General features: G+C 37.1%; 1 protein-coding gene across 5 annotated transcripts in view; it reads left to right on the forward strand.

Moving 5' to 3' along the window:
• Positions 1–21,181, forward strand: part of ARHGAP28 (Rho GTPase activating protein 28) — a 239,700-nt gene that overhangs the window by 69,935 nt on the left and 148,584 nt on the right. Inside the window, exon 1 of one of the 5 annotated variants that reach the window (XM_059138755.1) lies at positions 17,316–17,535. The exons of 3 other annotated variants lie outside the window; for them this stretch is intronic. The gene's annotated coding sequence lies outside the window, so the exon portion shown is untranslated. Of the gene's footprint in view, positions 1–17,315; positions 17,536–21,181 lie in introns of those variants that run through there. One more of the 5 variants, XM_059138752.1, reaches the window with a different exon arrangement.

A 21,181-nucleotide genomic window follows, 5' to 3' on the forward strand; every position in this document is an offset into this window, starting at 1 on the left:
CAATGCTCTCAGGAGAGAGGGTGAAGGGGCAGAAGTGTGGCTGAGGGGGCTCAAGTGACTATGGCATCTCATAGCTTCTCCCTCTTCTTTCCCCATGGTGCTTGCAGTTCTGGCTATTGGGATCAGGGAAGGGAATTATGAAAACAGATATTTATCAAGAAATATTACATACCCAGTCTATATTCCTACATCTAGTTGGCCCTCCTTTGGCTATTTTGTTCTTTTAAAACTTAAAAAAGTTTTCTTCAGAAATTTAGTATGTGGGTGATAAAATATAATTCCATACAATTTAATTTGGAAATTCCATGGGAAGAGTCCACATAAACATAAGAGACTGAATGATTTCATTGCAATGAAGGGCAAATAGCTCCATTATTGAGTTACTTGTTGTTAGAAAAAAAAAATAATGTAAGTTAGGCCTTTTTCTAGGATTTCACAGGCCCTTCCTCTAATTGAGGGTCCATTAACATCGGCAAATGGGCCCATATCCAGATTCTGGGACCCCAGAAAGAACTGAGTCAGGCTAGTTCAAAATTAAAAAATTTTTTTAAAAAGATATTATTTATTTATTAGACAGAGATCACAAGTAGGCACATAGGCAGGCAGAGAGGGAGGAGGAAACAGGCTCCCTGCCGAACAGAGAGCCCGATGTGGGGCTTGATCCCAGGATCCTGGGATCATGACCTAAGCTGAAGGCAGAGGCTTTAACCCGCTGAGCCACCCAGGTGCCCTCAAAATTAAAATTTTACACTCAAAGAAGGTGGTGGTGGTTTTTGTTTTGTTTTGTTTTGTTATTGGTGTGTTTTTATTAAAGACTTAGTGTGTGCCAGATATCAGGGATATGAAGATAACATAATCTTTGCCCTCAGAGGGTTTTCTGTCTAGTGAAAGAGGCTGTCATGAGAGCAAACAAATTTAATGAAGGAGATAGGCTGGGATAGAATATATTCAGGACCTGGGGTCATAAAGGAATCAGTAGCCATTACCACTTGGGGAAATAGAAGAGCTTTATAGGGGCAGTGGCCTTAAAAGCTGGCTTGAGAAAAAAACCCTTGAAACATATATTGTTCCACTTAGAGATAAACCTAATTATTCCACTTTTTTTTTTTTTTTTTTTTTTTTTTTTTGGCACACACAAAACTTTTCTAAGAAAAGGATCATTATATGGGGTGTCTGGGTGGCTCAGTTGGTTAAGCATCTGCCTTTGGTTCAGGTCATGATCTCAGGGTTTTGGGATCAAGCCCTGAATATGGCTCCCTGTTTAATGGGAAGTCTGCTTCTTCTCCCTCTTGCCTTTCGCTCTGCTCATGCTCTCTTTCTCTCTCTCTCTCCCTCTCAAACAAATGAAACCTTAAAAAAAAAAAAAAGAAAGAAAGAAAGAAAGAAAAGGATCATTATCAAAAGTGCCTTTCAAAAAATTGATACCTATTTTCCAACACTTGAGTTTATTTTCAATTTATCCTGCGTGACTTGGTTCATTAGCTTCATTTATAAAATTTACTTTGATTCAGTAACTCATTTCAGTATTTACTGAACATTTACTTTGTGCCATGTGGTGTCCAGGCTCTGGCATACACAGATAAATGTCTTGCCCTCCAGTTCACAGTCTCATAGGGAGACGATATGTAAGTAAACCATTTAGATTACAGGTATTATGGCATCCAGAATTAAGTGTTTAACTCAGAATAGTGAGGGAACCTGGTAAGGTAGCTTGAAGGTGGTAAAATTTTAGTAGGGTTTTGAAAGATAAAATTTGGAATTTTAAAAAGAAACTGAAAACAAAAAAGAACCTGAGTATTAACTTTTAAATTCAGTGTTTATGGAGGATTGTCTATATAATTATATCAAATGTAATTAAGTGTGTGGACTGACTTATACATACATGTACTGCAATGTATGTTACATAGGACATGCATTTTTACTTCTATTGTTTTTATAAAGACTCTGCAAAAAAGCATAGTTTATTAATATTATCTGTATTATCTTAGATTTTTTTAATATCCAGATTAAAAAAATAATAATTTAGGAAACAGGAGTAAGATTTTAAAAAATGTCCTGAAGGGGTGGGTAGCATTTCTGCTCAAAGCCTTTTTTAGAAGATTTTATTTATTTATTTTAGTGGGGGAAGGACATAGGGAGAGAGAAACTTAAGCAGACTCTGAGATGGATCTGAGAGTCAGATGAGGGCCTCTGTCTCACAACCCTGAGATTATGACCTGTGCTGAAACCAAGAGTTGGACACTTAATGGACTGGACTGTCCAGGCGACCCTGCTCAAAGCATTTTTGTATGCCCCTACATACATTTTTGTATGCTACAGTGAATTTTGGCAGGACCTGGTGAGGGCACAGAATATTTTCTGTTCTTCCCTTTGGAAATTTAGGGATAGAAAGTCATGACAGAGGGTCATTCTTATGCTGATCAAAAAAAAAAAAAAACAATAAGACATTTAACTTAGGTGAAATGCAGAGTCAGTCTATTGTAGGCAAAGAGAAAGCTTAACAGTATCTACTTACCATGTGTACTTATGGAAAAAAAAAAAAGACTGTCTTTTCATTTCCCATAAAATAGATAACTTCCTCTACTATCCGTGATTATAGATGCAATACGGGAATTGAAATACCAGTTTAACTTACATACAAAGTTAGTAGCTTCCTAGGAAAGGAGCATTTATATTTTACTAGTATCTCACACCCATCTTTACCCAAAGATCAGTCCTTTTGTTATTTTCCTAGCATGCATCATTATGTATTTCTATATTCAGACTCATACAAAGTTGAAATAATGATCTTCAGTAAATTTATAGCTTATATTCATTCACCACCCAGCAAATACGTATTATCAGACCCTCTTCTCAGTACTGAGAGTACCGTATACTCTCACAGTAGTATACAGAACACAACAGACAATTTCTGCTCTTATGAAGCTTACGTTCTGGGGATAGAAAATAAGTGAAATAAGTTATTTCTTAGTATGTAGTGTATTGTGACAAATGAGTGCAATAGGAAGAAATAAAGGAGGGACAAAGTGTTGAGGGTTCCAGAGGCCTGGATGAAGGGTTGTTGCAATTTAAAATGGGGGTGGAAGGTAGAGAGATTTACTAAGAAAAAGAATTTGAATTTAGATCTGAAGAAGGCCTAATCTGCTGGAGGAAGCAGCAAGGGCAAAGGCCCTAGGGTGTCTTTTTTCCCAAGAAAGTGCAAGAAGGCCAGTGTTACTGGAGTGGAGATAACAAGGCAGCATGGAGCAGGAGATGATTTGGGAGAGGTAATGACAGGTCAGATAACAAACCATTTTAAGAACTTATAATCCTCTGGTCTAGATATTAATTTATTTATCAGACTGTACTAAACATGTATTTTATATCAAGCATTATATAAAACAGTGGGGCTACAATAGGTTTGTAACACTGCACACGTAATACTTTCTAGCAGTTCATGATATAGCAGAGTTCTCTTAATAACATAAGTAAGAACATTATTGAGCATTTATGTGCCAGGCGTAACCCTAAAATGTCATGTATATTAACTCCTTTAACATTCAAAGCAGTACTACAATATTGGTACCGTTACCTATGGCCGGGGAAACTGAGGCACACCCAGGTCAAGTGATTGCTCAAGTTTACATGACTAGTCAGTCATCAGCAGAACTAGGTTTCAAAGCCAGGGAGTCTCACCCCAGAGTTCAGCTCTTGACCATGATAAAATCTCGTCTTCCAAAAGAAATAGACCGTCTCTTACAAAGATGCTCCTCTGAGTGGGACAGCCATGCAGGGCAGTGTGGGGTGTGGCCCTTCAAAGTCAGACAGATCTGAGGTGAAACTCTGACCTTCCTTCCTATTTACTCAGGCAATCTACATAACTGCTGTTACCCTCAGTCCTTCTAATCCTTACAAACAGGCGGAATAACACAGAACACTATAAATGTACCTTTTAGGTACATTGTTGAGATTTAATTAGATGAAATGGGAACTCTATAAAATGGAGTTTAGCCCAGTCCTGGGAACTAAATAAATATTTGGTTTTTTTCCCCCTTCCCTTTCCATGAGTCACATAACATCACCTAGTGATTACATATTCTTTGCAGGTCTTCTATTCAAAGAGAATACTTGACCAAGAATGATTTTTCTTGTCTTACGAGTGGGTTTAGAGGACAGGTTCTGCAAGTAGATGTAGCATCTTTTTCTCATTCGTAGCATCTTTTTCTCATTCCAAGACGTAGAGGTTAGTTAAGTTTTGCTTTTAGAGCTGAATTGATCTATCTTTCCTCCGGGCAGTAGAAGCCAGGCATCTGTGCCAGGCAGAGCTCTGTCCTGCTTACCTTTCAGCATTCCACCTTCCCACATGCTGTTACTGTGCTCTTTGCAAACGCACTTGCAGCCTTGGGAGTGTGTTACTGTATTACTGCAAATCTTTTCATCCCAGCAAGTTGACCTGCTGGCTGAAAAGCTCACAGAATGTATTGTTGTTTCCTCATGCTATAATTTTCCTGATTCAGCATAGTGTACCTATAGAGACCAAAAAACAAAAACAAACAAAAAAATCATTCCCAGAAGTAGACGACTTGTAAAAATGTAAATTCCTACAATGTGAAAGCAGAGGTAGTAAATGAGGCACTGCGGGATTACTCATCTGTTTGTACAGTATCAGAGGCTAGCTGCCTAATTCTTGACCTCAAACATTGTCAGAAGCCTAGCTCTGTAATTCTGGCAAACTATTTGACTGCTCTGTGCCTCATTTAACATCAGAAGCTATGCTGTGCAATCTTGGGCCAATTACTTAACCTTTCTGTGCCTCATACAGAGTCAGAAGAAGGTTCACTATACAATTCTGGGAAAATTACTTAACTTCTCTGTGCCTCCATTTCCTCTTCTGTAAAATGATGCCAGTAATAGTACAATCTCATAGGGTGGTACATATATCTAATGACATAGGATGAAATTAGATAGTACCCGTGAAGCACTTACACACTAATCAGCACCTAGTAAACATCTAAAATATTTTACAATTACTATCATTATTTTAAGTCTGGCATGGCATCTTAATGTACATGTCTCCCTCTGGAAGTTTAGACTAAAGTTTGGCTTTCTAATAGAAGAAACATAAACACTTGAGAAAAATAAAAATGATTTCATTTGTTAAGGCCACTGATGATCGAAATTAAAAACATAATCTATTAGGTAAGACAGATAACTCATTTGACTTATAAATGGAGAATGGTGCTTGAATATGTTATTCTTCCCTTGTTGAATGCTATCAATATTATAATACATTATAAAATATAAATAATAAAGGCTTTATTCATAGGCTGCATCATTTGTTTCCTGTAGAAGAATTACCAAAGGCTGTTGTTTACAACTAAAGCCGATCTAAGAGCTGTGGAAAATGGGCAATAAAATCAAGCTTTAGTGGAAGTACAGCATAAAAGCAACAATCATCCTGTGACTTAATGCCCCCAGTATGTAGCTGAGTTAATAATCGTTGGCACATAACTGCTAATAGTCAAAGCTGGTTGTTCACAGCTTACTGTAAACAAGAACTATTTGCTGTCCTGGATTCAGAGCACATTTCCTTTGATAGTCATTTTGCTTCTTTTGTTCCCAGTAATCATTTTGGGACCATTTGTGTTGTCAAGGAAGCTATAATTTCACTTCCCACCTTTTTTTAATTCCAAAAAACAAAGAGGTGAGTTGCAATCTTGACATGTATTGAAACTTATTTTAAAGCTTGCTTGTAATTAAGGGTATTAGCTAATAAAAATTTGTATTGATTATACAAGTACTATTACTTTAGTAATGTACATTTACCTTTCATTTCCTCTCCTGCTGTATCTGTTACTGTGAAGTATCTTTTGGTTTTTTTACCCTTACTGACATAAGGACTGAATTGAGGATAAAAATCTGTCAGCATTTACCAGCTGAGAGAAGCTGAAGTTATAATACTGGTGATACTGGTTTTCTTTTGCTCATGAATAAATCACTGCCATATGGAAAGTGCAGTAAACTTGTGAGCTGATATTCAAAATGTCATTGTTAATAGAAGAACCATGACAAGACAGAAAATACATAAGCAGTAAGTTTTGAGCAATAGCTAATATTTCCTTTGATCTCATTGTCTCAGACATTAAACTTGAAGTGTGTTGAGAAATGGCACTAGAATTATTCTTTTATTTCAGTCAAAGTTTGTTGAGCAACCAAAATTATACAAATTTCATCTTCTAATTGAGGCCTTGTTTAATTAATTAAACCTTGTTTAATACTAAGCTTGATACCTCTCTCTCCTGCTTCCTCTTTCTATCCTCCTTAACCCTGTTTCTCATTTCCTTGACATTACTATCTTCTCAACTACTACATAATTCACTTATTTCTTGTCTGTATTATTTTTTTCTGTATTACTAGAATTAAACTCTATGACGGTGAAGGTCTTTATCTTGTTCTCTGATGAATTTCAGGAATCAGGTCTGAGAATCATATCTGGCATATAGTACTCAAGTATTTGTTTGATGAATGAAAATTGTGACTAAGCCTTCCATTTGCATTGAGGGAAGTCATTTTTACTGTATGTTGAAAGGGACCATGTTATACATACACTATATTGGAAGATTCATGGAAATTATTTTCATTAAGATTCCCATGCTTCCTCTTAGTGTACTTGGTAAAAAATAATCTTAGAGAAGCAATAATAAAATTCTGCTTAAAATGATCTTTAATGGTTTCCTGTTGTTTAAGGATAAGGACTGAACTGAAATCCTTTCCATGGCCGGGAGGGCAGTGTATCTGGCCATATTCACCTTTCTAGCCACCAGTGCTCCTTCCATTTCTTTAAGTTGTTCGGATGCCTCACATTCCCTCTTACCACATTTATCCTGTCTGTAGTGCTCTTCTGGACATTAGCCTCATCACCCTGCACAGAGTTGAATCCTACTCATCTGTCCAGTTGCAGCTCAAGAAGCTTTTCCTCAGAGAAGCATTCACTCATGACATTTATCACCACTTCGTAATTGCAGTCATAGGATTTACCTCCCTTTCAGACCACAGTCTTGACAAGGGCCAAGAATGTCTGTCTTTGCTTCACATTGTATCTGTTATCTCCAATATAGTGCCTGGTACCTGGTACATTCTTAAGGACATTTAATGAATGAAGGAATCCTTTGTTTTATGTCAGTACTAGACCAATCAGAATGAAGAATGCCTTTGCTGGCAGATTCTTTTCAGGCCTGGGATGAGTTTACTCTCCCTCATTTCCTCCTTAGCTTTTCTCTCTGCCTCCCTGCCATCCTTGCCCTGTGGAAAGCTGACTGAAAAATTGCCTTAGTAATCAGTTCTACTGCTATTATTTCCACTTCATAGAAGTAGAGCAAGGAAATACAGATATCAAATAATTCTGTGTTCCTGAAGAAAGACACTTTATAAATCAAGGCTTGTGTTGTTCTGTGTTTATGGGTCCTACATAGTCTCTTTGGATAAGACAAGTACTCTCTGATAATAAGATAAACACCTCTGTGATACGGTGGTTACCTACAAAGATGAAATCCATTGTTGAACTACTATAGTCTGGATTGTTGCTACTAAAGGAAGATTTCTTATTTGCCTCAAGACACCCAAACAGTGATGTATAAAAAATAGTTGGAATGGTGACTGGTTTTACATTGTTGTTCAACAGGATCAATACCATTAGTTTCTCAGTGTTTTTCTTTTTTCTTTTGTTACATTTTATTTATTTATTTATTTATTTATTTATGTTAGTCACCACACAGTACATAATTAGTTTTCGATGTAGTGTTCCGTGATTCATTGTTTGTATATAACACCCAGCACTCCATAAAATATGTGCCATCCTTAATACCAATTACCAGACTAACCCATCCCCCCACTCCCATCCCCTCTAAAACCCTCAGTTTGTTTCCTGGAGTCCATAGTCTCTCATGGTTTGTCTCACCTTCTGATTTCCCCATCTTCATTTTTCCCTTCGTTCTTTTAATGTTCTCCATGCTATTCCTTATGTCCCACAAATAAAGTATTTTTCTTCTTATAATACTGTGAATGAGCATTTATGGTCTTAATCCATTTTGTTTTACTATTTGTTGAAAGTTCTGTGAAATGAGGTATTTCTTTTTTTATTTTGTAGGGACCCCATCATTCACATTGCATGGTGTGTGTGTACTGAGGAGTGGTTAGTGGGGAGTCACTTAGTTAAGTGTGACTCTAACTGTTGGTCAGGATCTGAATCTCAGCCTGGCTTTATATTTTCCTCTTTTTTTTGAGTATGCAGAAGCTTTCCTGACTGAAATTGTGGAGGATAAGGTAAAGAGAAAATAAAGCTATTCTTAGTTAGAAAGTCAAATTTCGTCTTGGTTTATATACATGTGATATAAAATAAGCCCATTACAAAATTTAAATAGAAGATAATTAAATTTAGTTTCATACATATGAGGAATTCATATAGACATGAGGTTCCCACTATAATTTTTTTTTTTAAGACTCTGTTTATTTACTGCAGAGCTCTATCCCAGAGCCCTGGGATCATGATCTGAGCTGAAGGGAGACCCTTAACCAACTGAGCCACCCACTACGAATTTTTTTTGGTGAACAGGAATGCTTGATCATTTCAGTAAATTTTTCATTATTGAAAAAGAATTGAATAAACCTTAAGAAGGCAGTTAATTCGTGATATGAGGATAATAAGTATAAATTGTAAGATAGCCATCTGCCTGTGAAAAAATTTTTATATTGACAAATTTGAGTATTCAGGTAGATCTCCAAAACATACCTGAAGAAGAGTCTGCTATATAATCTACTATATAATCACCCATTGTTCTATTAGCTAAAAAGGAAAGGAAAAGAAGTAAAGCTAATATTATTATTAGTCATTAAGTGAATTTGACTCTTTGCAGTAGTTATGTTTACAACTGTGCTAAGGGAAAATTGAAAGTAACAGTGAGACTTCCACTGTACTTTCAGATATGATAAAGCACCATTAATCTTTTCCATCAGATTGTTCCTAATCACCACAGGAATAGCTCAAGACAATAAACAATGTCTTAAGAGAAGCCTGAATGCTGCAAGTTCACAGGAAGATGTCCCCTCCCTTCTATAATCAAGGGGTCCTTGGCTGGGACTAAGCTGGCCCTCTCATTATTGCAGTAGCCTGTCCATCTTCAAGAGTTTATAGACTCTGTCTCCTGGGGTCGCAGCCTGTTCTCTAACTGATTAGGTATGAATTGTATGCTAACCCAGTGCACAGGCAAGACCCTTAGATCCTGTTTCCAAGCTTGCCTTGGAATTCAAATCAATTCTAACTCCTTGTAAGATCAGTCTGCAGCCTCTATCATCAGTTTTTCTGTATTATGAACAGGGATAATTAAAGAATTCACTATTTTAATAGGATCCCTCTGCCTAATTAGTTCAAGTCTGCAAACAATGATTTGACTACCTACATGTTTTAACTGGATGTAGGTGCTAAAAAATGGTAGCATTAGACGTTGTAGGCACTTGCTATCTATCAGCCATTTTACTGCATTATCTTAGCCAGTATAGAATATATTTAACGAGGAAGATCTGTTCTATTGAGTTTAAATCAAATGAGCAGTGCCAATATAAGTCTTCATCTCCAACAGAGGACTTACAGTAACATAAGCATAAATACAACTCAACAGTAATATTGTTGTAGACTTTATTAGCAGTCAGATACAGGTTGTCATCAGCTATTACTAGATTTGATATCTCTTGTTTTATGGAGGATTTCTGTATTTATGTTTATGAACAATGTTGGTCTGCTGGTTTTTAGTTTTAAGGTCTTGTATGGATTTCACATCAAGATAATTCTGATTTCTTACAATGAACTGGGAGGAGTTCCCTATGCCTCCCATTTTCTGTGCAGGTTTGATATTTTTTCATTTTTATGTTTTATATGTGAGGCCATTTAAGCCTGGGGTTCTCTTTGTGGTTTCTTTAATAAATATGGTAGATTGCATTTCTTTTGCTGTCAGTTTTAGTAGTTTATATCTCTCAGGGGATTTGTCATTTTCATGTAAGCTTTTGGATTTTGGATATTGTTTGATTCCCAGTATTTTGGCATATTCTAGATCTCTTTCACCAATTTCTAGATAAAGTCCATTATGGTCAAGGAACATACTTTATGAGTTAAGTCCTTTAAAATTTATTGGCACTTGTTTTATGGCCAAGCATATGATTTATCTTGGTGATGTGCACTGTGAATTTATTTTATTTTATTTTTTCAAAAGATTTTATTTATTTATTTGAGAGAGAGAGAGAGAGACAGAGTGAGAGAGCATGAGAGGGGAGGTCAGAGGGAGAAGCAGACTCCCCATGGAGCTGGGAGCCTGATGTGGGACTCAGTCCCAGAACTCTGGGATCATGACCTGAGCAGAAGGCAGTCACTTAACCAACTGAGCCCCCTAGGGATCCTGTGCACTGTGAATTTAAAAAGAATATGTACTCTGCTCTTTTGGATGGGAGTATTCTAGAAATATCTGTTAAGTTAATATGGTTGATCCTGTTGTTTAACTTTTCTATATTTTTCCCAATTTTCTGTTTACTTGCTCTGTTACTGAGAGAGAAGTTTTGACATCTCTAGATCTATATACATCTCTACATCTCTATAGAGATGTCTGTTTTTGTCTGTTTTTCCTTTTAGTTCTTAGAGTTTTGACTTTAAATATTTTGAAGTCTTATAATTTAGTGCACACATTAGAATTAGGTTGTTAGGTTCTCTTTATGAAAGCAGATTTTTATCATTAAGAAATAATGCTTTGCCCTTGGTCATATCCCTTGTTCTAAAGTTGTGGCTGCCACAGAGTCGTGCTCTTCAGAACTCCTTTCCAAAAAGTAGTATACTTAGCCCATGACTTTAGCTGCCATCCTTGTGGGTGTTCTCCCCAGGATGGTGCGTCTTGACCGAGCACAACATGATCCTGGAGCTGGGCTTTTTTTGTCCAGCTCCAGGTCTTCTACTGGGCAGTATCTGCTGGAGACTGCCCATTAGCCTGGCTGAGACACTTGCACCTGCACTGCAGCCTGAGGCCCTTCCAACCCAAATCTTCTTTCGCCTCCTCTCCTTTCACTGGTTTCAGATAGCATTCATTCCTGAAGGTCTTTCCTTGTCCAGTCCTGCTCTCTCTTACCTTTGTCTTGCACAAGTGTTTCCCCAAATAAATCTACTGAACCTCTAATTTAATCTTGACATCTGCCTCCCCTAGGACACAAACTGCCACAGAAATCTGCTTTGTCTGAGTTAATATGTCCATCCAAGCTTTCTTATGATTAAGGTTTGCATGGTAAAAATCAAGAGTCAGAGGCTCAAGTTACCTAGTTACCCAGATGCCCCTAATTAGTGTGTTTCTTATAAGCAGCCTATGTAGTTGGGTTTAATATTACTGTCTTGCTAAATGTTTCCTATTTATCCCATCTGTTCTCTTCCTTTCTAGCCTTCTTTGAGATTACTTAAGTATATTTTTTATTATTCCATTTATCTCCAGTCTTGTCTTATAGCTGTTTATCCATTATTTTTAGTGGTCACTCTAGAGTTTACAGTATTCCACTTAAGCTTATCACTATTCACCTTCAAATAATATATCACTTTATGTGTAATCTAAGAACCTTATGGCTTTATTCTTTCATTTTCTCTTTCCCATCCTTTGTGATATTGTTGTCATGAATGTTAGTACATACATCAAAAAGCTTATCATGATACACTGGTACTATTTTTGTTTTTAAACAGTCGATTTTATTTTAAAGAAATCAAAAAACAAGGACATACTTTAATTTTTCATGTGCTCACAAATTTACAAGTGTCCACACTTTTAATTCTTTTGTGCAGGTCCAAGTTTCCATCTGGTATTATTTTCTTTCTTGAAAAACTTGCTCTAACATTTCTTGTAGTGCAGATCTGCTGGTCATGAATTCTTTGTACTTTTGTTTGTCTAAGATAGTATTTATTTAGTTTTTGTTTTTGATGGATTTTTCACTGGATATAGAATTTTAGGATGATCTTTCTTTTTTTTTTTAATACTTTAAAGATATTATTCAACTACTCTTTTCTTGTGTTGTTTTAATGAGAAGTTTGTAGTCATTCTTACTGTTCTTCTGTATATTATGTCTGATATTTCCCCTCTGCTGCTTTTGATGTTTCCCTTTATCTCTGGATTTTACCAATTGTGTCATGATATTTGCCTGGCTGTGGTTTTCTTTGTATTATCTTTGTTGGGCTCATTGAGTTTTTTGGACTTATAGTTCGTAGTTTTCATCAAATTTGGAAACATTTCAGCCATTATTTCTATATGTCATTTTTATCCTCTGGCCCCTATCCTAGGAATCCACTCTGTTATCATCCCACAAATCACTGAGGCTGTTCATTTTTTATAGCCTTTTTTCCCTCTGTGTATTGTCTATCTTGTCTTCTATCTTGTCTTCAAAGATACGAGTCTTTCTGTAGTTAATGTCCCGATAATCCCATCTAGCTTATTTTCATTTCAGATAATTTTTCATTTCTATAAATTCTCATTTTTAAATTTTCTATTTGTTTCCTCATTTATTTCCTTTGAATTCTTCAGTATGTTGAGCATATTTATAATTGTCCTTCTATGCTGATTCCTCGACTATGTCATTTGGAATCTGTTTCTGAATCTCATTTTTCTGCTTCTTTGCATGAGTAGTATTTCTTTTTAATTGAATGCTAGATTTGTGATTTGTTTTTATTCAGTGTAAATTTTGTTGTCTTTCTCTTGAAAGGCTTGTGTGGGCAGGTCTACTGTAACCTTTACTGTAGGGTGGACTTAGCCATACTACTAAACTGATACTTCAAAGTTATCTTGCTACTATAGACCCTTCTGGGGCTGGGACCTGAAGCCCCAAGTGCTCAACACAGACTTTCTAGTCTGGCTATTAAAAGCTCAGGTGTCTCCTAGCTCTTTGCAATATCTGTGAATCATGTAACTTAAAGATCCTCGTTTGTCTTTTGTCTAGCATTATGAAGTTAACCGTGTTTATGTGTGATTTATATTTAACAACAAACTCAAGGAGACCCTTATATGAATTTCTTGAGCCTGCATAACTTCTTCCTCTTTGGTATTTGTCCTAGAAAATTTTATCTCCCTTAACCTCTGTGAACTCTGTTCTATGTCCCTGAAGTCAATGAGACCCCAGTATTCTTGAGTTTCCTCTCACTGCATTTCCAGTCTGGAATGTGCATCCAAGATGAAAGCTAGGATAACTGTAGGATTCATCTCAGTTGTTCCCTTTCTCCCAGGGATCATATCTTTACTTTCTTCTAATATTTATAAGCAGTTTTTCACGTATTTTATCCAGTTTTTCAGTTGAATAGCAGGAAGGCTACTCCATTCCCAGTTAATCCATCATGACTAGAAACAGAAATTTTAGTTTTTATGAATATTCTGGATGTTTTCTTTTACATATAAGGTAGCCTTTGAGAACATCTCCATTGTTGAACAAGAAGAAATTTTTGGGGAGGGAGAGAAGAGACTCTAAGGTCATTTACTGTGCCCTGGACTGGCACAGGCTGAGACTGGACATAGGATCTTGGTTGTGCATTTCAGAAAGAAGCGGGTATGGGAACTGGAAGATAAGAGGTGGCATTAGCCCCTCTTCTTTCCAGGTACTCTTTCCCCAGTTACATATCAAGGATAACCTGTACATTCAAACTATCCCAAGAAAAGAGTGTCCTGGCTAGAAAATTCTGTATCTCTTGTTTATGGATGGAATCGTCTTTCTCCTTTGGATATCCATGGCAATTTAAGTATTTCTTTTAATCTTTTTCTTTTGCATCAGTGTTATTTATTGAAGACTTGAAAAACAACATGCTCTGTTAATGATTTATACTCAAAATTCATTTATTTTTCACCATTGTCCTAGGAGGCAGGCACTAATATGACCTCTGTATGATCATGAATAAGACAAAGCATAGAAGGATTAATTGCCCAACCTCATACATTGTGCAAGTGGCAAAGCCATTTAGACCTATGGTCTTCTTAATTTCATGCCCTGCACTCTTGATATTAAGCTATATTTCCCTTTTAGTACACACTACATTTGTACTATAGTTACTTCTGTACCTGTCTTACCAGTTCATGAATTGATTGAGAATAGGAACCCTGTGCTTACACATGTTATGTCTTCAGAGCCCCTCACCAGACCAAGTTGAGAGGGAGAAAAGGAGGAACAACAATCATCTTCTTTATCTCTCATTTTGGAAAAGAAACAGTCCTAACCTCTTAGAATTAACTTGCCATCAAAATATTTTCTTATCAATAAGATTGATTTTTTCAATGTAACTTTGTTTTACGTATTTTATTTCTCATTAATCATAGTTACTAGAATCAGCTCACAGGAAATAGCTGTCTTATAAAACAACAGATGGCAAAAAGGAAACATTCATTATTATTCTGTTGTGCAGTGTACATACCTAGTAATGGCAGATTTTGAAATAATGTGTTCTATGATATTTGCTCCCTTTAGTCATGCCTATTCATTATTCTCCCTTAAAGGTTGATTTTTATGTTTTCTGTAGCATGAGGTAAATGTTTATTGAAATAAGATATGTACTTGAGACTATATAATAATAGAAATAGCATAGCAGAACCCTGTAATCAGTAACTTGAAGTTATCTTCTTTTTGTTTGCTAACCAAATACACAGTGCTATCTTGATTAAGTCTGTCAGTAACTAGGGCAATAAAGTTGTTCTCCGGGATAGAGCTAGTGGTACATCAGCATCCCCAGGGGAGGATGGCAGAGCCTTCAGGTGGGTGCTTCCAAGGGTTCTTCTTACATCAGATGATTGTTGGATGGCAGTTTTGACCATTTGTTCCCCTCCCCCAGGGTCAAATGTACATGTTCAAGGAGGCATTTAAGCCACATCTGATAACCCTCGTAGTTGAACTTACAAGCTCTCTGTGGACTGGTGTTTGTCAGGGCAGAGGTACGTGTAAGGTGAGAAAGCCTTGCTGCTGAAGCTGTCAAAAAAATCTATTTCAAGAGTACTTTAGTATCTGTAATTACTCAATTAAAAATGCCTTTAGCCCTGGGGAAGTTGTGTCAGAGAGGAGTAGGTTTGTGGTAAACACCATGTCATGTCTGAAACTCTGAGCTCAGAAAAGCAGTGTAGATACTTGTTAAAGGCAGAAAATTCTGTTTTTATATTACCACCACTCTCTGTTCTTCAGATATTCTTTCTTGTTAGCCAAAAGCGACCCAACTTTCAGGCTCAGTGAGTCTGAAATGCTTCCTCATATTGCAGAACCAAAACGACTTCATCCAGAGGGAGAAGCTTCAAATCTTTATTTTTTTTTTTAACACTTCCCCAAAAATCTCTAGTTAGCTCTTGTTCTATCTCTAAAGTGGGAGCCAAGAGAGAGGGCAGAGAGTAAAGGACGTGAGACCTGGAAGGTCGTATTTCTCAAGCTAAAGCAAGAGAAACCCTTAGAAGTTAGAGGGAGTTAGGTTTCACATGATCTTTTAAGATGCAAGGTCTTTCCTCTCTTAATAATTTAATAAAATGGACAAGTATCCACTATAGTCACTTTCTTCTTTACACATGATAAATTAATGAGTAGCCCTCAACGAATTGATTTTTAGTCTTTGGTAGACTGACCTGGCCTGAACTGGATTGAGGCAATGATGTGAAGGCTCAAAACTAAATCTGTTGTTTCAGATCCCTGAGACTCTCCTGTCTCCCAGCATGTTGTTATGTCATATTAAACATTAGTAGTTGGATCATAAGAAACACAAGGGACACCAGGTTTTTATCCTCCTTGTCTGGGTAAAGCTCTTAAAAAAAAAAAAAATCAATGAGTCCTTATCAAATCCCACTGCCATCACACTAGAACTTGAAGGGCAGCAGAGGAAAAGAGTCCCCTACCCCCCTTTTTAAAAAAGATTTTATTTATTTATTTGACAGAGATCATAAGTAGGCAGAGAGGCAGGCAGAGAGAGAGGAAGGGAAGCAGGCTCCCTCCACCCAGGACCCTGGGATCATGACCTGAGCCGAAGGCAGCGGCTTTATTTAACCCACTGAGCCACCCAGGCGCCCCGAGAGTTCCCATTTTTAACAAAGAGGCCTGAGGAAGGATTTTAGGTAGATTCTAAACTAAGGTAAACTCTTTCACTGAATTAATTCATACCAATTATTGTACCTCATATCCATGTTGTAAGAAGCCTTTACCTTAACCATCTTAATAATATATTTGAACAGGGAGATCTCATAAAACATATAGTCATATTTATGTCAAAAATCTTCAGAGCTCCAACTTTCCTTAAAATTCTGTTATATTGCATTTTTTTCTAGGATGTTTTTCTATAGAAAAAAAGTTGTGGTTCATTCATTAATTCAATAAGTGTTACAGGTTTATGTGTGGAGAGCATTTTGCTTGATTTTTCTGAAATTATGCATTTATTTCTTCATTTATTTAACAAGTACTTATTGTATATTTATAAATGATAAGTGCTATTCTTGATCCTGGGAATATTATTAAGTATTCATTACCAGTGGGGAAGTCAGACAACAGGAAAGTGAACAAATGCATACATAATATAATTTTGGAGAGATGAAAGGGGATGTATTAGCTCTTTGTATCCATCTACTAATGACTGATACTGTGTAACAGCTGCTGGGAAATTAGATGCCAGTATGCAGTGACTACATGATCTTTTACATAAGGCAAAATATAGGTTTTTTTCCGGTTATCTTATGCAGTTTTCACAGTAGACATATAAACTACATGTTATTATTCCCATTTATTCAGACAAAGAAAATGAGGCTCAGAGAGATGGGGTGAATTTCTTATCTGAGGCCCCAAGAGATTGGGTGAATTTTTTTTACTTAAAGCTAGCAAATCCCAGAGGTTTTTTGAATCAAGCCTTAGCCTTCTGACCATAAGGTGCACGTTTTTGCTCTGCATTAATACTTGGTACCTGTTAGATTAATTATCTACAAATTCTTTTGTTCCTACATTTCAGGTTAAAATTCTTTCAGGAGTAGAAGTACTTACTAAATCATGATACATACAGTGTTTGCTTTTGACTTTGAAAGTACTTTTAATAAAGTCTTATATCTGTTTAGTGGGGAAAAGAAGAAAAGGGGAAAACTGTAAAACTCGCCCTTGTGCACTGCTCGAGTTTTCATAAATCTCAGCCTTCTTGAGGCTGATTACACTTTGCGGTCTTCCTTAGGAAATGGGTGAAAATTGGAGCTGGGACACAAACAGGAAGGCTGGGAGGCAAATCTGTCCCACAGGCACTACCTCTTTAAATAGCTACCGTGCAGTGGGAATTAGTTTTCCTCCTGCAAGAAACTCCAGTGCCCTTTGTTTCTTTGCCGTTGGGCTGGAGGCAGCCAGTGCTGTCCTGTCTCAGAGGAGGGAGGCAGTGCTCAGAGGGTGTGGGGTGTTGGATATGGGCTGGAGGATGGCCTCTCCATTTCTAGGCCATGAGGACACATGGTCACACAGATGTTCCGTATTTCTCCCTTAAGAATATAATCCGTGAGACTTTTAACCTCCTAAAAGGTAAGGTTGAGAGCACTTTCTAGATCAATCACTTGGGCTATAAGCTTCTTGCCTCAGACTGATTCTTTCATATAAGAGAGGAAAGAAGAGAGTAGATGGTTGCTATAGCTTTTTTAAAAATGCATTTTTAATTGAATGAGTAAGTGGAGGTTATGGTTTTATTAGTAAGTTATAGGTACATAATGTTAAGTGATAGTAAACTGTTGATTTTTTAACTTTCCAAGATTTTTGTTATAGGGTGGATGAAAGTTTCTAAAGCTCAAATATAGAAGAAGAGTAGATAAGCCCTGTTACTAATTTGGGAAGATTAGTTAAAATAATAGATGCATACAAATGAATGGTTTAGAGGTCATTTGATTCCAGTTCCTGCTTTTGAGCAGGAGCCTTTAAAACTCTAATCCAGGGGTGTCAGTCAGTAGAGCGTCTCACTCTTGGATTCAGCTCAGGTCAGGATCTCGGGGTGTGAGACAGAGCCCTATGTGCGGCTCTGTCTCTTTGGGATTCTTGTTCCCTCTCTCTCTGCCCCTTGCCTGCTGCCCTGTGTGTGTTCTCTCTCAAATAAATCTTAAAAAACAAACAAACAAACAAACAAAAAAAACCTCTAATCCAGTCTTTCTAATTAATTATCTAATTTTGGAAACGTCTACTGAGGTAGACTCCATTACTCAAGTAGGCACTTCCACTCTTCAGCGGAATTAATGTATTTCCTTGGTCAGGCTACCAAGCCTTTCCTCTGGTTTTCCATGTTAGGACAAAGGATGCCAACTAGAAGCAGCTGTGTTTTGGCCCTGCTTCTAGAGGAGACAGGTGGTTGGAGAGGGAGTGCCCATTGCATACCTGCCCTACAGAAAGTACTGTGCCTGGGATTTTTGGGTGCTGCCTTTGTCCATTCCTTCTCATCTTTTCCTGGCCTCCACCTTCTCCTCCCTTATATACCTTTTTAAAGAAATCGGTACCTGTGTTATAGAATACTCTCAAAGCCATCCTTAGTCTGATTAATAGCAAACAGAAGGCCTATTTCAAGAAACACAAATGCAGCCCTTCCCAGAAAGGTTTCCACAGTATCTGTTAACCTCCTTTAATTTTTAGAGCACTGTTATCCATACCGCCCCCTTTTCAGTGATTCCTTATATGTCTTGTCTGTCTTTCTTTCTTTTTTTTTCTCTTGTTTTTGTCCTTTGTGTTGCCTTTCACAGGAAGGGGAAGTATTAGGACGGGTGCTTTTGTTGTTTATTTGGATTTCATTTCCTTTAAATTAGAATCATCTGCTTCAGAGTGTTCGGAGTTCTTTTTAGTTAAGTAGCATCATCTTTATATTTTTGCCAGTGTGTTTATAGTTTCTTTATTGTTTTTAAATTGTTTTACTAATGTCTTTTGTAATCAAAGATAGAGTCTCCTTTAACCCTGTTGAGCCTTCTTTTTAGATTAGAGTGTGTTAAGAAAGCCCATTTAGAGAAATACTGCTTTTCTTGTATGGTATGATTTGAGAGAGGTAAGGCCTTTCTTTTCTTTTTAGTTTTACCTTTAGATTCAGAGTGTGGTAAGCAAAACCAAGGTCTATGATAGGCTATACATTTCAAGCATAATGTCTAGGATATGCTTGATGTGCTTGTTTGTGAAAATAATTTTATACTAGTGTGCTTTGATGAGTATTACTAATAGGGAGTCTTTCTTTTACTTTAAATCTTGTAAGTAAAAAGGATTTACATTATTTTTAGAAATCATTCTTAAATTCTACAGTTTTGTTTTGATAGCCCCCCCCCCCCCATAGTTGTGCATGTAATTACTGCCCCCTGCCCAACCCCCTTTGTACACATCCTATCTCTTACAAATTTTGTAAGGCACTTGTTAAACTATAAACTAAGGGATTAATTGGATAGTAACTGTGCTAATCAAAAGCAAGTTTAACAAGACAAAACTGGTGCTTAGATTGGAAAATATAAAAAAGAACTTAATTTTTATGGTCCTAAAGCTGAAGGGGAAAAAAAAAAAACCAAACAGAATAATGCTTATCTTCCTTAAGCAAGCTGAATCTTCATAGAGAAGGAGTTCTGAAGACAATGGGCATAATAATGCAAGGCTCTATTAGCCAAGGTTCCAGCAGAAATTTTAGAAAAGTAAAATCACTTATGAGATGAACTTCAAGGAAATCAGTGCCCCTCTGTAAAAAGTAGAATGACAAGGTAAAGTAACAGATTTACTGGAAAGCCTCCTACTGACCTGAGTTGAGCAGAGTGCAGGAATGAGTTTCAAAAACTGTTTAAAACCCCAGAGGTGGTGTTTTGAATCAGTCTTGCTGACGTAATCACAGACCCTGCCTGGAAACTTTCCAAAAGTGCAGAAGGTGAAGCCAGTTCAGTCAAGATGTGCAGTGGTATTATAGTAAAGACATGGGGAAGCAATGCACCACCATCTTCAGAGACAGAGTCTAACAGCCTTTCGGCTATCTCTGAAGGTATAGTGTGACCTGGTGATAAGACCATTCGCTGAGAGAAGATTGCACTGAGAACAATCACCCCCAAGCGCTTATCTAAACAGGAGGGGGCGGGGGGAGATGAGAAAAAGGGAATTGTTTCTTAGTGATATAGAAGCCTGTGGATTATTTAAGGGGACAAAAACTATTGAGAGGAGTGTTTGCACAATGTCACTGCTGATGAGATGGACATTCATTGCCAGGGCCCTTTAGTGATGAATAAATGATAGGTTTACAAAGCTCAAGTACCAAGCAAACTCTCTTTGTAAGTGAGCAGAGTAAACAGGTCTTGTCTCTCTGTTAGGTATGAAGCTTACCATACATAATGCTCCATATGTCAGATGTGTTTAATTAAATGAACAGGAAGACTTAAAACTTTCCAAATTTCTCATGTGGATATACCTAGTAGTAAAATTAGGGTCTGAAATGAAGATATTTCCTGCCCAGCTGCTCATCACCCTAAAGGAGATTTGACCAAGAATCCAACCTGGTACTAAACAGAAATCACTATTTGGGACATGAAGCATCTATTATTTTGTTTCAAAAGACAGGCACAATATTTCAGTTATTTGTATGTTAAGGTGGTACATAACTATCTGAAACTTCTGGCATAAGTAGGTGCTAAGGATATGTTTTTTTCCTGTCCCATAACTTACAGAGCTCATTCCAAATGCCTCCATAAACTTCAAAAGGAATGCTGGAGATATGGAGGCAGTAACCCCACACAGTGCTGCCTGTCCTCACAGGAGCATATGGGACAGCCTTCTGGGCCAGGGTAGGGCGCCCAGAGGAACTATGTGACTATTCCAGGCAGGATGCTTTGAAGCAATGTCATTAAAATGGAGGCTAACACAGTTTACCTATTTGAAAAGATTTCTTTTTAAATAATAGCATATTACATCGTATTTGTTTTTCATTCTTTGCCAACCTTGAATTACTCAGTAGGTACGAAATTCCAGTGTATTTTAGTTAAAATAAGGACAGGATTTATCACTTGATCCATCCCCAGCTGCTGCAGCTGCTCCTCCTTACCTCCTTTTTCTAACAAAATGAAACACCCAAAGTGCAGTCTCTTTTTGAGTTAGGGAAGTCAATGGATAGATATCCCTTACCACTAAGAGGTTGCAGTTCCTTCAAAACTGCTTTCTAATCTATGAAATAGGAGAAATCAGA

Source organism: Mustela lutreola, chromosome 11, assembly GCF_030435805.1.
Source record: "Mustela lutreola isolate mMusLut2 chromosome 11, mMusLut2.pri, whole genome shotgun sequence".
In the NCBI taxonomy this organism is placed as follows: Eukaryota; Metazoa; Chordata; class Mammalia; order Carnivora; family Mustelidae; genus Mustela; species Mustela lutreola.